This window comes from Stenella coeruleoalba (assembly GCF_951394435.1).
Source record: "Stenella coeruleoalba genome assembly, chromosome: 2".
Classification (NCBI taxonomy): Eukaryota; Metazoa; Chordata; class Mammalia; order Artiodactyla; family Delphinidae; genus Stenella; species Stenella coeruleoalba.
The window spans coordinates 140,114,698-140,132,965 of record NC_137147.1 but is presented as its reverse complement, the minus strand read 5'-3'; the positions used below and the strand labels follow the sequence as shown (position 1 = coordinate 140,132,965).

Genomic DNA, 18,268 nt, shown 5'->3' with positions numbered 1-18,268 from the left:
AATCTGTTCTCCATGTCTATAATTTTGTCATTTCAAATATGTTAGATAAATGGACTCATACGATGTGTAACATTTTGGGATTTTTTTTTTCACTCAGCATAATTCTCTGGAGATTTTATCCAGGTTGTTGCTTGTATCAGTAGTTTATACCTTTTTACTGCTGACTAGTAATCCACAGTATGAGTGTACCACAGTTGTTAAGCCATTCACCAGCTGAAGGATGTATGGGTTATTTCCGGTTTTTGGCTACTATGAATAAAGTTGCTATAAACATTTGTGTACAGGTTTTTGTATGAACATATGTTTTCATTTCTTTAAGATAAATGCCCAGAGCATAACTGCTGGATCTCATGGTAATTGCATGCTTATTTCCTCTACATACACTTAGAGCCACATCAGACAGTGTTATAATTTTTGTTTCAAACATCATATATAATTTAGAAAACTCAAGAGGAAAAAGGAAGTCTATTGTTTTTACCCATATTTTTGTTTTACCACGTTCTTTCTTCTTTTCTGATGTGCCAAGATTCCTTCTTTTATCATTTCGCTTCAATTGAGAGAATTTTCTTTAGCCATTGCTTAGGGTCATTATACTAGTGACCCTAAATTATCTTAATTTTTCTTCAGCTTAGAATGTCTTGATTTCTCCTTTATTCCTAAAGGATATCTTCACTAGATATAAGATTCTGGGTTGACAGTGCTTTTCTTTCAGCACTTAAAAAAAAAACTGTGCCACTTTCTTTTCTTCTCCATGGTTTCTGATGAGAAATCCACTGTCTTTTGAATTTTTTCCTCATGTAGGTAAGGTGTTGTTTTTCTCTTCCTGCTTTCAAGATTTTTCTCTGTCTTTAGTTTTTAGAAGTCTGACTGTCTTAGTGTGGATTTCTTTGTTTTGATCCTGTTTGGGTTTGGCTCATCTTGAAGCTGTAGGTTTATATATTTTGCCAAATTTTGGAAGTTTTCAGCCAGTATTTCTTTGAGTACTTTTTTCAGCTTTGCCCTCTATTGTTTCTCCTTCTGGGCTACAATGATACAAATGTTAGATCTCTTGCTACAATCCCACAAGTCCTTGAGGCTCTGTTAATCTCTTTCCCCTAGTCTATTTTCTCTCCATTGATCAGACTGGGTAATTTCTATTTTTCTGTCTTGCAGTTCAGGGGTCCCCAGCCCCCAGGCTGCAGACCAGTATGAGTCCATTTCCGGTCCGTGGCCGGTTAGGAACCAGGCTGCACAGCAGGAGGAGACTGGCGGGTGAGCGAGCAAGCGAAGCTCTGTCTGCCGCTCCCCATCCCTCCCCATCACTCTCATTACCACCTGAAGCATCCCCCCACCCCATCTGTGCAAAAACTGTCTTCCACCAAACCGGTCCCTGGTGCCCAAAAGGTTGGGGACCGCTGTTCTAGCTCACTGATTCCCCTGCCTCCTACATTCTGTTGTTGAGCCATCCACTGAATTTGTATTCAGATGACCATAGTTTTCTGTTCCAAATTTTCAATTTGTTAAAAAATATACACTTAAAAATGGTTAAGATGGTAAATGTATTGTGGGTTTTTTTTTTTTTTGTTTCTTTGTTTTTTGCCACACCACGCAGCCTGTGGGATCTTAGTCCCCCAACCAGGGATTGAACCCGGACCACAGCAATGAAAGTGCTGAGTCCTAACCACTGCATCACCAGAGAATTCCCTGTTACATGTATTTTTTAAAATATTTCATTTATTTATTTATTTGTTTGGTTGTGCCAGGTCTTAATTGCAGCAGGCATGCTCCTTAGTTGCAGCTTGCCAGCTCCTCAGTTGTGGTACATGGGCTCAGTTGAGGCAGGTGGGCTCCTTAGTTGTGGCATGCAAACTCTTAGTTGCAGCACGCATGTGGGATCTGGTTCCCTGACCAGGGGTGGAAGCCAGGCCCCCTGCATTGGGAGCATGAGTTTAACCACTGCGCCACTAGGGAAGTCCCTGTTATGTGTATTTTAACACAATTTAAAAATTCAACTTGGTTCCTCTTTATATATTCTATTTCTTTGTGGAATCTTTCTATTTCTTTGCTGAGTTTTTATATTTTTTCATTTGTTTCAAGTGTTTCTGTAATTGCTTGGGAACATTTTTATGATGGCTGCTTTAAAACTTTTGTCAGGTAAATTCTAAGATCTCTGTCATCTCAGTGCTGGTATCTATTCCTTGTTTTATTATTCAGTTTAACATCTTCCTGGTTCTTGGTATGGTGAGTGATTTTCAATAGAAACTTTGACATTGTGGGTATTATGTTATAAGACTCTGGTTCTTATTTAATCTGTTTTATCTATTTCCTCTGACACCCCTATTAATTCCCTATGCATCTGAGGAATAAGCCAAATTAGCTATGATATATCGTCCTGTTTATGTATTGCTAGATTTCATTTGCTAATATTTTGTTTACCATTGTTGTTGATGCATGAGGCTGTCCTAAATTTTCCCTTTCCTATGTTTTCCTTAGGTTTTAGTATCCAGGTTAGTTTTGCCTTCAGTGAGTGAGTACCATCTCTTTTTATATTCTCTGGAAGCATTTGGATAAAATTGGTAATATTTCTTTCTTAAAGAAATAAGTTTGGAAGAATTTACCAGTGAAGCCATTTGAATTTGTAGTTTTCTTTGGGAGTAGGTTTATAATTGTAGGTTTAATTTCTTTAACAGGTATAGGACTATTTTGATTATCTCTTTTGTCTGTTTCAGTTCAGTAAATTAACTTTGTCTAAGAAATTTGTCCATTTTATTTAAACCTTCAAATTTATCGGAATAAGGTTGTTTATAATATCCTCTAATTATTTTTGTAACATCTGTAAAACCTGTGGTGATGTACATTTTCATTCCTGATGTTGGTTATTTACGCCTTTCTGTTTTTTCCTTGATTGGTCTCTCTAGGAGTTTATCCATTTTATTATTATTTTCAAACAACCAAATTTTGACCTTACTGATTCTTTCTACTAGATATTTGCTTTCTATTTTATTGGTATCTGCTCTTACCTTTATTATTTCTTCCTTCTGTTTACTTTTTCGAGGTTTAATTTTCTTGTTTTCTTAACTTATTGGTACACACCCTTAGCTCATTAATTTCAACTGTTACTTGTTTCTGATATATAAACAGAAGGTTATAAATTTCACACAAAGCACTATTTAGCCAAATTCCCTAAGTTTGTTATGTCATATTTTCATTACCATTTAATTCAAAACATTTTCTAATTTCCATTGCGATTTCTTCTTCAACCCATGGAATATTTAGAAGTATACAAATTTGAGTACTTTCTACGTATCCTTTTTGTTATTGATTTGCAGCCTAACTCCATTGTTTAGAGGACATACTATGTATGCTTTCAGTTATTTGAAATCTGACTTGCTTCTTGGTCTTTGCATATGATCAACTTGGATGAGCACATATTCTGCATTTATTAAGTGCAGTGTTATGAATATATTCAGTTAAGTCAACTTAATCATGTTATTCAAATTTATGTCTCTATTAATTTTTTTGCCCATTTATTCCATCCACTGCTAAGAGAGGTATGTTAAAGTCTCAAATTATGATTGTAAATTTGTCTATTTCCTTTTAATTTTTGTCAGTTTTTTCTTAATATCACACATATTTTAAATTTACTCTTTACAGAAGGAAATGTATTTTTCACCAAAAGTAAGAAGTGCACTAAAAAGTAAGAATCAGTTTTAAGCAAGGGTGAACAAACTCTTTATGTAAAGGGTCAGATAGAAAATATTATAAGCACTGCATGCCACATATAATCTCTGTACATATTCTTTTTATTTTGTTTTGTTTTGTTTTTGCAAGCCTTAAAAATTGTAAAAACCTTTCTTAGCTTGAGGACCATAGAAAAACAGGCTACAGGCCAGATTTGGACTATGGAATACTTGACTTTAAGTATTAAAGTTTAATGTATTCCAGTAATTATATTGAGAGCTAAATAAAATTTAAATCAATAGGTATATTTGTACACTGACTATATGCCCAGTTTCCAACATTTTATCCTTTGTACTTTCAATATTATGAAATACTTCTGGGTTTCTTTAATGTGATTTTTTTTTTCTGGCATCACGTCCTCTGGAACATGTTCACCCTTTCATCACAACCACTTTTCTCATTTTTGTCAATAAGTTAACCTTAAAGTTCCTCTGGTTGCATTACCAGAGTCTTGCGAATGGTGGCAATATCAACATTCCAATAGTCAGCTATTTCTTCTAGAATTCTACTTATAATCAATTTTTATTTCACTTACAGCACTATCAGTTTCAGGGTATTTTGCTGAACTTTCAGCTTTGTTAACTGATTCTATCTTTCAATTATCAATTTTTGTAAAAAATCATGTGGATTTATCATTGAGAGAAAAGAAGGCAATACCACTACATTCTTTGCAGTCTGTGTGTGAACCCAAAAGCAGATACACAGTGGCCAATCACTGATCATGATATGCACCTTTCACTTACATAATGATTTGTGGAACAAAGATCTAGCAGCAAAGTTTGTGCTTTATGCCATTACTGACAGTTACTATACCATAGTAACTGAAATTTGAACACTGCTGTTGGGGGACTGGTATTATTTAACGAAACTGTGGTACCAAATTTGTGCCTATTGGAATGGTACAAAGTGAAGACTCTTTGTATATTAAATGTGAATGGTCTAAACACACCAGTTAAAAGACACAGATTGTCAGATTGGATAAATAAAAAAGACTCAACTATATGTGGTCTACAAGAAACTAACTTTAAATACAGAGACATAGAGAAGTTAAAATAGAAGGAGGGGAGACGTGATAAATCTTACTTACAGAAGAATTCCAAATAATATAAGTAGTTATTCCTCCCTCCAGGAGGTGGAGCTTAATTCTCCCTCCTTTGAATGTGGGCTGGACTTAATGACTCATATGCAAATAATAGGGTATGGAAAGGGGAAAAATTTTAAATTTACAGAGGAGAAGCCTGGCAAACCCTACCTTAACCAAGGATAATACATCATGACCAAGTAGGGTTTATCCCAGGAATGCAGGACTTTCTCAACACTTAAAAGTCAATGTAAGTAAGTCAGAAAGAGAAAAACAAATACTGTATGCTAACACATATATATGGAATCTAGAAAAAAAAAGATGGCTCTGAAGAACCTAGGGGCAGGACAGGAATAAAGACATCGAGAATGGACTTGAGGACACAGGGAGGGGGAAGGGTAAGGTGGGATGAAGTGAGAGAGTGACATGGACATATATACACTAACAAATGTAAAATAGATAGTTAGTGGGAAGCAGCTTCATATCACAGGGAGATCAGCTTGGTGCTTTGTGACCACCTAGATGAGTGAAATAGGGAGGGTGGTAGGGAGCAAAAGAGGGAGGGGATATGGGGTTATATGTATACATATAGCTGATTCACTTTATTACACAGCAGAAACTAATATAACATTGAAAAGCAATTAGATTCCAATAAAGATGTTTAAATAAAAGAAAAAAAAGAAATAAACAAAAGAGATGGTATAGTTTTTAAAAAGTCAATGTAAGTCATCATATCAATAGACTGAAGAAGAAAAATCATATGACCACCACAATAAATAAAAATAAAATAAAATTCGACATCCATTTGAATTCAAAGCCTTAAGCAAACTAGGAATGTAAGGAATTCCTCAGACTGATATAGGATATCTACAGTTAAAATCTTACTTAATGGTGAAAAACCAACTGCTTTCTCCCTAAGATCAGGAATAATACAAGAATATCCACTCTCACCACATCTATTCAACATTGTACTGAATGTCCTAGCCAATGCAATGAGGTAAGAAAAACAAAGGCATGCAGATGGAAAGAGAAGAAATAAAATAATCTCTTTGTAAACAGAATGATTACTACATGGAAAATCTGAAAGAATCTAACACACACACACACACACAAAGCCACTAAAATGAATAAGAGAGGTTAGTATGGTTTCAGGATACAAGGTTAATATGCAAAATTAATTGAATTTCTATATACTAGAAAGGAACAATTGGAAATTGAATTTTAAAAACAATGCCATTAAAATAACACCAAAAAATGAAATACTTAGGTATGAAACTAAAAAATATGTACAAGATCCGTATGCTGAAAACTCCAAAATGCTAATGAAAAAAATTCAAAGAAGACCTAAATAAATGGAAAGGTAAGCCATGTTTACTGGTTAGAAGACTTGATATTGTTATGATGTTAATTCTCCCAAAATTGTCTATAAATTCAATGAAATCCAAATCAAGATCAGTAGACTTTTCTTGGTAGAAATTAACAAGTCAATTCTAAAATTTGTATGGAAAGGTAAAGATGGTACAATAACCAAAACAATTCTGAAAAAGAAAAACATCAGAGGATTCATGTTATCTGAGTTAGTATAAAGCTAGAGTTATCAGGACAATGTGGTATCAGAAAAGGATAAAGACAGAGGTCAGTGGAACAGAATAGAGAGTTCACACATATACACTGATTTTTGACAAAAGTGCAAAGGCAATTCAATGGAGAAAGGACAGTCTTTTCAATAAATGATGCTTGAATAATTGAAGATAGCTATATACAGAACCTTGACCCACACCTTGCACCATATACAAAGATTTATTCAAAATGTATCATAGAAGTCAGTGTAAAGCCTAAAACTATAAAACTTTTAGAAGAAAACAAAGGAGGAAAATATTTGTTTTCTTGGGTTAAGCAAAGATTTCTTAGATGGCACACCAAAAGCATAATCCACAAGAGTAAAACAACTAATATCTTGGCCTTAATCAAAACTTAAAACTTCTATTCTTTGAAAGACAGTGTTAAGATGGTGAAAAGAAAAGCTACAAATTGCGAGTAAAAATTTCAAAACACACCCTTGATAAAGAATTTTTTTGTCCAAAATATATAAAGAACACTCATAATTCAATAATAAGAAAACAAGCAACCTGACAGAGCTTCAAGATGGTGGAAGAGTAAGATGTGGAGATCACCTTCTTCCCCACAAATACATCAAAAATACATCTACATGTGGAACAACTCCTACAGAACACCTACTGAATGCTACAGAAGACCTCAGACTTCCCAAAAGCCGAATACCAGACAACAGAAGAAAGAAGAACTACAATCCTGCAGCCTGTGGAACAAAAACCACATTCACAGAAAGACAGACAAGATGAAAAGACAGAGGGCTATGTACCAGATGAAGGAACAAGATAAACTCCAGAAAAACAACTAAATGAAGTGGAGATAGGCAGCCTTCCAGAAAAAGAATTCAGAATAATGATATGATTATCATTGTCAGAATAATGATATGATTATCAGAATAATGATATGATTCAGAATAATGATACTGAAGATGATCCAGGACCTCAGAAAAAGAATGGAGGCAAAGATCAAGAAGATGCAAGAAATGTTTAACAAAAACCTAGAAGAAGTAAAGAACAAACACCTAGAAGAATTAAACAACAAACAAACAGAAGTGAACAATACAAAAACTAAAGTGAAAAATACACTAGAAGGAATCAATAGCAGAATAACTGAGGCAGAAGAACGGATAAGTGAGTTGGAGGACAGAATGGTGGAATTCACTGCCGCAGAACAGAATAAAGAAAAAAGAATGAAAAGAAATGAAGACAGCCTAAGAGACCTCTGGGAAAACATTAAACACAACAACATTCACATCATAGGGGTCCCAGAAGGAGAAGAGAGAGAGAAAGGACCTGAGAAAATATTTGAAGAGATTATAGTCGAAAAATTCCCTAACATGGGTAAGGAAATAGTCACCCAAGTCCAGGAAGCACAGACAGGCCCATACAGGATAAACCCAAGGAGAAATATGCCGAGACACATAGTAATCAAATTGACAAAAATTAAAGACAAAGACAAATTATTGAAAGCAACAAGGGAAAAACGACAAATAACATACAAGGGAACTCCCATAAGGTTAACAGTTGATTTCTCAGCAGAAACTCTACAAGCCAGAAGGGAGTGGCATGACACATTCAAAGTGATGAAAGGGAAGAACCTACAATCAAGATTACTGTACCCAGCAAGGATCTCATTCAGATTCGACGGAGAAATCAAAAGCTTTACAGACAAGCAAAAGCTAAGATTATTCAGCACCACCAAACTGGCTCTACAACAAATGCTAAAGGAACTTCTCTAAGTGGGAAACACAAGAGAAGAAAAGGAACTACAAAAACAAACCCATAACAATTAAGAAAATGGTAATAGGAACATACATACCGATAATCATCTTATATGTGACTGGATTAAATGCTCCAACCAAAAGACACAGGCTTGCTGAATGGATACAAAAACAAGACCCACATATATGCTGTCTACAAGAGACGCACTTCAGACCTAGGGACACATACAGACTGAAAGTGAGGGGATGGAAAAAGATATTCCATGCAAATGGAAATCAGAAGAAAGCTGGAGCAGCAATACTCATATCAGATAAGATAGACTTTAAAATAAAGAATGTTACAAGAGACAAGGAAGGACACTACATAATGATCAAGGGATCAATCCAAGAAGAAGATATAACAATTATAAATATATATGCACCTAACATAGGAGCACCTCAATACATAAGGCAACTGCTAACAGCTATAAAAGAGGAAATCGACAGTAACACAATAATAGTGGGGGACTTTAACACCTCACTTACATCAATGGACAGATCATCCAAACAGAAAATTAATAAGGAAACACAAGCTTTAAATGACACAATAGACCAGAAAGATTTAATTGATATTTATAGGACATTCCATCCCAAAACAGCAGATTACACTTTCTTCTCAAGTGCACATGGAACATTCTCCAGGATAGATCACATCTTGGGTCACAAATCAAACTTCAGTAAATTTAAGAAAACTGAAATCATATCAAGCATCTTTTCTGACCACAACACTATGAGATTAGAAATCAGTTACAGGGAAAAAACATTAAAAATACAAACACATGGCAGCTAGATAATACACTACTAAATAACCAAGAGATCACTGAAGAACTCAAAAAGGAAATTAAAAGGGCTTCCCTGGTGGCGCAGTGGTTGGGAGTCCGCCTGCCAATGCAGGAGGCACGGGTTCGACCCCTGGTCCGGGAAGATCCCACATGCCGCGGAGCAGCTAAGCCGTGCACCCCAACTGCTGAGCCTGTGCTCTAGAGCCCAAGAGCCACAACTACTGAGCCCGCACGCCTGGAGCCCATGCTCTGCAACAAGTGAAGCCACCGCAATGAGAAGCCTGCGCACCACAACTAGAGAAAGCCCGCGTGCAGCAACGAAGACCCAACACAGCCAAAAATAAATGAAATAAATTTGTTAAAAAAAAAAAAAAAAACCTAGAGACAAATGACAACAAAAACACGATGATCTAAAACCTATGGAATGCAGCAAAAGCAGCTCTAAGAGGGAAGTTTATAGCCATACAAGCCTACGTCAAGAAACAACAAAAATCTCAAATAAACAATCTAACCTTACACCTAAAGGAAATAGAGAAAGAAGAACAAACAAAACCCAAAATTAGCAGAAGGAAAGAAATCACAAAGATCAGAGCAGAAATAATTGAAATAGAATCAAAGAAAACAATAGCAAAGATCAATAAAACTAAAAGCTGGTTCTTTGAGAAGATAAACAAAATTGATAAACCTTTAGCCAAACTCATCAAGAAAAAGAGGGAGAGGACTCAAATCAATAAAATTAGAAATGGAAAAGGAGAAGTTACAACAGACAGTGCAGAAATACAAAGCATCCTAAGAGACTACTACAAGCAACTCTATGCCAATAAAATGACAAACCTGAAGAAATGGACAATTTCTTAGACAGGTAGAACCTTCCAAGACTGAATCAGGAAGAAATAGAAAATATGAACAAACCAATCACAAGTAATGAAATTGAAACTGTGATTTAAAATCTTCCAACAAACAAAAGTGCAGGACCAGATGGCTTCACAGGTGAATTCTATCAAACATTTAGAGAAATGCTAACACCCATCCTTCTCAAACTCTTCCAAAAAGTTGCAGAGGAAGGAACACTCCCAAACTCATTCTATGAGGCCACCATCACCCTGATACCAAAACCAGACAAAGATACTACAAAAAAAGAAAATTACAGACGAATATCATTGATGAATATAGATCCAAAAATCCTCAGCAAAATACTAGGAAACAGAATCCAACAACACATTAAAAGGATCATACACCCTGATCAAGTGGGATTTATCCCAGGGATGCAAGGATTCTTCAATATGCGCAAATCAATCAATGTGATACACCATATTAACGATTTAAATAATAAAAACCATATGATCATCTCAATAGATGCAGAAAAACTTTTGACAAAATTCAAAACCAATTTATGATAAAAACTCTCCAGAAAGGGGGCATAGAGGGAACCTACTTCAACATAATAAATGCCATATATGACAAACCCCCAGCAAACATCATTCTCAATGGTGAAAAACTGAAAGCATTTCCTCTTAGATCAGGAACAAACAAGGATGTCCACTCTCACCACTATTATTCAAAATAATTTTGGAAATCCTAGCCATGGCAATCAGAGAAGAAAAAGAAATAAAAGGAATACAAATTGGAAAAGAAGAAGTAAAACTGTCACTGTTTGCAGATGACATGATACTATACATAGAGAATCCTAAAAATGCCACCAGAAAACTACCAGAGCTAATCAATGAATTTGGTAAAGTTGCAGGATACAAAATTAATGCACAGAAATCTCTTGCATTCCTATACACTAATGATGAAAAATCTGAAAGAGAAATTAAGGAAACACTCCCATTTACCATTGCAACAAAAAGAATAAAATACCTAGGAATAAACCTACCTAAGGAGGGCATCCCTAGTGGCGCAGTGGTTGAGAGTCCGCCTGCCAATGCAGGGGACACGGGTTCGTGCCCCGGTCCGGGAAGATCCCACATGCCGCAGAGCGGCTGCATCCGTGAGCCATGGCCGCTGAGCGTGCGCGTCCAGAGCCGGTGCGTCCGGAGCCTGTGCTCCGCAACGGGAGAGGACACAACAGTGAGAGACCCACATACCACACACACAAAAAAAAAACCTACCTAAGGAGACAAAAGACCTGTATGCAGAAAACTATAAGACACTGATGAAAGAAATTAAAGATGATACCAACAGATGGAGAGAGATAGCATGTTCTCGGATTGGAAGAATCAATATTGTGAAAATGACTATACTACCCAAAGCAATCTACAGATTCAATCAATCCCTATCAAAATACCAATGGCATTTTTTACGGAACTAGAACAAAAAATCTTAAAATTTGTATGGAGACACAAAAGACCCCGAATAGCCAAAGCAGTCTTGAGGGGAAAAAAATGGAGCTGGAGGAATAAGACTCCCTGACTTCAGACTATACTACAAAGCTACAGTAATCAAGACAATATGGTACTGGCACAAAAACAGAAACATAGATCAATGGAACAAGATAGAAAGCCCAGATATAAACCCACGCACCTATGGTCAACTAATCTATGAGAAAGAAGGCAAGCATATACAATGGAGAAAAGACAGTCTCTTCAATAAGTGGTTCTGGGAAAACTGGACAGCTACATGTAAAAGAATGAAATTAGAACACTCTGTAACACCATATACAAAAATAAACTCAAAATGGATTAAAGACCTAAATGTAAGGCCAGACACTATAAAACTCTTAGAGGAAAACATAGGAAGAACACTCTTTGAGATAAATCACAGCAAGATCTTTTTTGATCCACCTCCTAGAGTAATGGAAATAAAAACAAACAAATGGGACCTAATGAAACTTAATAGCTTTTGTAAAGCAAAGGAAACTACAAACAAGACAAAAAGATAATCCTCAGAATGGGAGAAAATATTTGCAAACAAATCAATGGACAAATGAGTAATCTCCAAAATATATAAACAGCTCATGCAGCTCAATATTAAAAAAACAAACAACCCAATCCAAAAATGGGCAGAAGACTTAAATAGACATTTCTCCAAAGAAGACATACAGATGGCCAAGAAGCACATGAAAAGTTGCTCAACATCACTAATTATTAGAGAAATGCAAATCAAAACTATAATGAGGTATCACCTCATACCAGTTAGAATGGGTATCATTCGAAAATCTACGAACAACAGATGCTGGAGAGGGTGTGGAGAAAAGGGAACCCTCTTGCACTGTTGGTGGGACGTAAAGTGATACAACCACTGTGGAGACAGTATGGAGGTTCATTTAAAAACTAAAAGTAGAATATCCATATGACCCAGCAATCCCACTACTGGGCATATACTCAGAGAAAACCATAATTCAAAAGACACATGCACCCCAATGTTCATTTCAGCACTACTTACAATAGCCAGGTCATGGAACCAACCTAAATGCCCATCGACAGACGAATGTATAAAGAAGGTGTCGTACATATATACAATGGAGTGTTACTCAACCATAAAAAGGAACGAAATTGGGTCATTTGTAGACATGTGGATGGATCTAGAGACTGTCATACAGAGTGAAGTAAGTCAGAAAGAGAAAAACAAATATTACATATTAATGCATATATGTGGAACGTAGAAAAATGGTATAGATGAACCAGTTTACAGGGCAGAAATTGAGACACAGATGTAGAGAACAAACGTATGGACACCAAGAGGGGAAAGCAGTGGCGGGTGGGGGTGGAGGTGTGATGAATTGGGAGATTGGGATTGACATGTATACATTGATGTGTATAAAATGGATAACTAATAAGAACCTGCTGTATAAAAAAATAAATTAAATAAAATTCAAAAATAATATTTGAGTTCAATAAAAAAAGAGAGAGAATAACAAATATTGTTTATTAATGCATATATGTGGAACCTAGAAAAATGGTACAGATGAACTGGTTTGCAGGGCAGAAATTGAGACACAGATGTAGAGAACAAATGTATGGACACCAAGGGGGGAATGTGGTGGGATGAATTGGGAGATTGGAACTGACATATATACACTAATATGTATAAAATGGATAACTAATAAGAACCTGCTGTATAAAAAAATAAATAAAATAAAAGCCAAATACCTTCTCTATCCACTGGAAAAAAATAGATTGTAAAAGCTGTTAAGAAAACATAAAATACCTATGATAAACCATGATGGAAAAGAACATGAAAAAGTATATATGTATGTATAACTGAGTCACTTTGCTGTACAGCCAAAATTAAACACAATACTGCAAATCAACTATACTTCAATAAAATTTTTTTAAAAAGAGAAAAGAAAAAAACAAACAAGCAACTCAATAACATAATGGACAAAAGATTTGAACAGACATTTTACCAAAGAACATAAATGAATGGTAAATAGATATATGAAAGTATGCTTAACATCATTAATCACTAGGGAAATAGAAATTAAAGCAAGTCTTAATAAACTTAAGACAACTGAAATCACACCAAGGTTCTTTTCCAAACACAATGGTATGAAAGTAGAAATCAATTACAAAAGAAAAACTGGAAAATTCATAAATATGTGCAGATTAAACAACAGGCTCCAGAACAACCAGTGGGTGAAAGAAGAAATCAAAAGGGAAATTTAAAAAGATCATGAGACAAATGGAAATACACCATACCAAAGCTTATGGGATGCAAAAAAAGGAGTTCTAAGACAGAAGTTTATAGCAATAAATGTCAACATTAAGAGAAAAGAAAAATCTGAAATAAACAACCGAACTTTACACTAAGAACAAACTAAGCCAAAAGATACAGGAAGGAAATAACAAAGACCAGAGTGGAAAGAAATGAAATAGAGACTAGAAAGACAAGGGAGACTATCAATGAAAAATAAGAGTTGTTTTTGGAAAGATAAACAAATATACAAACCTCTAACTAGACTAAAAAAAGAGAGAAGACTCAAATAAATAAAAGCAGAAATGAAAGAGGAGACATTACAACACAGAAATACTAAGGATCATAAGAAACAACTATGAATAATTATATGCCAAAAAATTAGACAGAAGAAATGGAAGAAATGGATAAATTCCTGGAAACATAAATCTACCAAGTCTGAATCATGAAAAAACAGAAAATCTGAACAGACCAATTATTAGCAAGGAGATTGAACCAGTAATCAAAAACCTCTCAACAAAGCAAAGTCCAGGACCAGATGAGTTTACTGGTGAATTCCACCAAGCATTGAAAGAAAAATTAATAGCAATTCTTCTCAAATTCTTCCAAAAAGTAAAGTAAGAGGGAACACTTCCAAACTCATTTACCCTCATACCAAAGCCAGACCAGGACACTACAAGAAAAGAAAATAACAGGCCAATATTCCCGGTGAACACAGATGCAAAAATCCTCAAGAAAATATGAGCAAAGTGAATTCAACAGCACATTAAAAGGATCACACACCATAATCAAGTAGGATTTATCCCTGAGATGCAAGGATGGTTCAACATATGCAAATCAATAAATGTGATACACCTCATTAACAAAACAAAGGATAAAAATCATATGATCATCTCAGTAGCTGCAGAAAAAGCATTTGAAAATTCAACATCCTTTCATGATGAATACTCTCAAAAAATTGGTATAGAAGAAACATACTTCAACATAATAAATGCCATATATGACAGACCACAGCTAACATTATACTCAAAAGTTAAAAGCTAGGGCTTTCCTGGTGGCACAGTGGTTGAGAGTCTGCCTGCCGATACGGGGGACATGGGTTCGTGCCCCGGTCCGGGAAGATCCCACATGCCGCTGAGTGTCTGGGCCCGTGAGCCATGGCCACTGAGCCTGCATTCCAGAGCCTGTGCTCTGCAACGGGAGAGGCCACAACAGTGAGAGGCCCGCGTACCACAAAAAAAAAAAAAAAAAAAAAAGCTAAAAGTTTTTCCTCTAAGATCAGGAATAAGACAAGGATGCCCAGTCTTGCCACTTTTATTCAACATAGTTGTGGAAGTCCTAACCAGAGAAATTAGGCAAGAAAAAGAAATAAAAGGCATCTAAACCAGAAAGGAAGAAGTAAAACTGTCTCTGCAGATAACATAATATATATTGAAAACCCTAAAGTTACTACCAAAAAATGGTTAAAACCAATCAATGAATTCAGTAAAGTTGCAGTATACAAAAATCACTATACAAAAATCAGTTGCATTTTTATACACTAACAACTATCAGAAAGAGAAATTAAGAAAACAGTCCCATTTACAACAGCACCAAAAACAATGTACTTAAGATTTAACCAAGGAGGTGAAAGATCTGTGCACTGAAAACTGTAAAACATTGATGAAAGAAGTTGAAGACACAAATAACTGGAAAGCTATTGTGTGTTCATGGACTGGAAGAATTAGTATTGTTAAAATGGTCATACTGTCCAAAGCAATCTGCAGATTCAATGCAATCCCTATTAAAAACCCAATAGCATTTTTCACAGAAATAGAAAAAATAATCCTAATATTCATATAGAACCACAAGAGACACCAAATAGTGAAAATAATCTTGAGGAAGAAGAACAAAACTGGAGGCATCACATTTCCTGATTCCAAACGATATTACAAAGCTATAGTAACCAAAACAGCATGTTATTGGCATAAAAACAGACACATAGATCTATGGAACCAAACAGAGAGCCCAGAAATAAACTCATGCTTTTATGGCCAATTAATTTTTGCAAAGAATTCAAAAATATACAATGGGGAAAGGTTAATCTCTTCAATAAATAGTGTTGGGAAAACTAGACAGCCACATTAAAAAGAATAAAAGTGGGCCCTTATCTCATACCATACACAAAAATTGACTCAAAATGGATTAAAGACTTGAACATTAGACGTGAAACCATGAAACTCCTAAGGAAATAGCATAGAGGATAAGCTCTTGGAAATGATTTTTTTTTTTTTTGATTTGACACCAAAAGCAAAGGCAACCAATGCAAAAATAAACAAGTTAGGTTACATCAAATTAAAAAGTCTCTGCACAGCAAAGGAAATTATCAACAAAATGAAAAAGCAACCTGTGGAATGGGATAAAATATATGCAAACCACATATCCAATAAAGGGCTAATACACAAAATATACAAGAAACTCATAGAACTCAATAGCAAAAAAACAAATAACCCAAATCTTTTAATGGGCAAAGGACCTGAATAGACATTTTTCAAAAAAGACAAACAAATCCAACAGGGACATGAAAAGGTGATCAATGTCATAATCATCAGCAAAATGCAAATGAAAACAACAATGAAGTATCACCTCACACCTGTTTGAATGGCTTTTATCAGAAAGACAAGAGATAACAAATGCCAATGAGGATATGGAGAAAAGGGAATCAGTGTACACTGTTGGTAGGAATATAAACTGGTAAAGCTGCTATGGAAAACAATATGGAGGTTTCTCAATACCTTAAGAATACAGCCACCACATGATTCAGCAATTTCGCTTCTGGGTATATATCCAAAGGAAACGAAGTCATTATCTCCAGAGATATCTGTACTCCCATGTTCATTGCAGCATTATTCAAAATAGCCAAGGTATAGACACAACTTAATGTCATATATTTATAGTGGGATATTATTCAGTCTTAAAAAAGAAGGAAATTCTGCCATTTGGACAACATGGATGAATCTGGAGGGTATTAATGCTAACTGAAATAAGCCTGACAGAGAAAGACAAATACCACATGGTATAGCTTATATGTGGAATCTAAAAAAAAAAAAAAAATCAAACTCATAGAAACACTGAGTAGAAAAATGGTTGCCAGGGTTTGAGGGGTGGGGGAAATAGGGAGAGGTTGGTAAAAGGGTACAAACTTTCAGCTACAAGATGAATAATGTCTGAGGAGCTAATGCATAACATGATGACTATAGTTGATAACACTGCATTGTATAATTGAAATTTGCTAAGAGAGTAGAAAAATGTTCTCACTAATAAAAAATATAAAAACATGAGATGACGGATGTGTTAATTAACTAGATGGGGGAATCCTTTCAAATATATATATATATCAAATATATAATCACAATGTTCACTTTAAATATCTTACAATTTCATTTGTCAATTATACTTCAATAAAGCTGTAATTTTAAAAAAGGGAAGGAACAAATAAATAATATGAAAATGAAAAAAGGCAGAAACTACAGACAGGTAGAATTTTTAAAAAACATAATATGGTAACTTAATACCAATACATTTTTAAAAACAAAATGAAAAATTTCCTAGAAAAATCTAAATTACCAAAGTTAACTAAAGAAAAAATAGAAAACTTAAAGAAAACAATACCATTAGATAATTTGATTTGGTAGTCAAAAATATCTGTCTTCCACATGGACATGTGCACACATGCACACACACACAAATATACCAAACAAAAAGGGCCTCAGGTCTTTTATAGGGAAGTTTTACCAACTTTAAAGGGTCAGGTAATTCTTATATTAAACTATTCCATGGTAAAAGAGAAGAAGGAACGCTTACCAACTGATTTTATGATGCTACTTTGGTACCAAAACTGGATGAGGACACTGCAAGAAAAAATATATATAAATCAATCTCAGGAACATAAAGGTAAACATTCTAAATAAAAGTTAGCAGTATGTTTTTTACATTCATCATGATCAAGGAAGAATGTGAGGAAAATTCAACATGAGAAACATCTAACAATACAATTCGCCACATTAACAGATTAAAAAAGAAAAAACCCTGTGATCATCTCAATACATACTAAAATTTTAAAATCATACAATACAATTCAACATTAATAACAAGAAAAAACTTCTGGGCAGAGTAGAAGTAGAAGAGAATTTTCTGAACCTGATTATTGTCTTCAACCAAAACCCCACAGAAAACAATGTTCTTAGTAGGGAAACTTTAGAAATATTCTATTTCCTCATTAAAAGCAGAGACAGTTGAGGGATGACCACTACTGCCATCATTATTACTGCCATCACTATTGAGCATTGTTCCTGAGGCCCTTGCACATGCAGTAAGACAGAGCACAGAATAGAGAGAATAAGGAGGGGGAGGGAGGGGTACCAGTCAGGAATGTATGTGACTGCAAATATCAGAAACCCTAACTACCTCATGGCTTAAACAATGAGGAGTTCATTTATCTCATAAGGAATCAGGAAGTAGGGACTCTAGTGCTGATGCTGCTGACACACAGGGTTAGAACGAGTCTCTGCTTTACCTTCTTTAACATGCTTCATTTCATCCTCACGCTTGCTAACTCACAGCTCTAAGATGACTCCTGCAGATGTGGGCCTTAACATACACACTCCAGGCAGGAAGAGGGAAAAATAGTGGCAACAATCT

At 35.1% G+C, this 18,268-nt stretch overlaps 1 long non-coding RNA gene across 1 annotated transcript in view; it reads right to left on the bottom strand.

Annotated features, from left to right (window-relative positions):
- Positions 1-17,478, bottom strand: part of LOC307180254 — a 52,377-nt gene extending 34,899 nt beyond the window's left edge. Inside the window, exon 1 of the long non-coding RNA XR_013825696.1 lies at positions 17,432-17,478. This is a non-coding gene — a long non-coding RNA (uncharacterized lncRNA). The remainder of the gene's footprint in view (positions 1-17,431) is intronic.
- Positions 17,479-18,268: the final 790 nt, after the last annotated feature.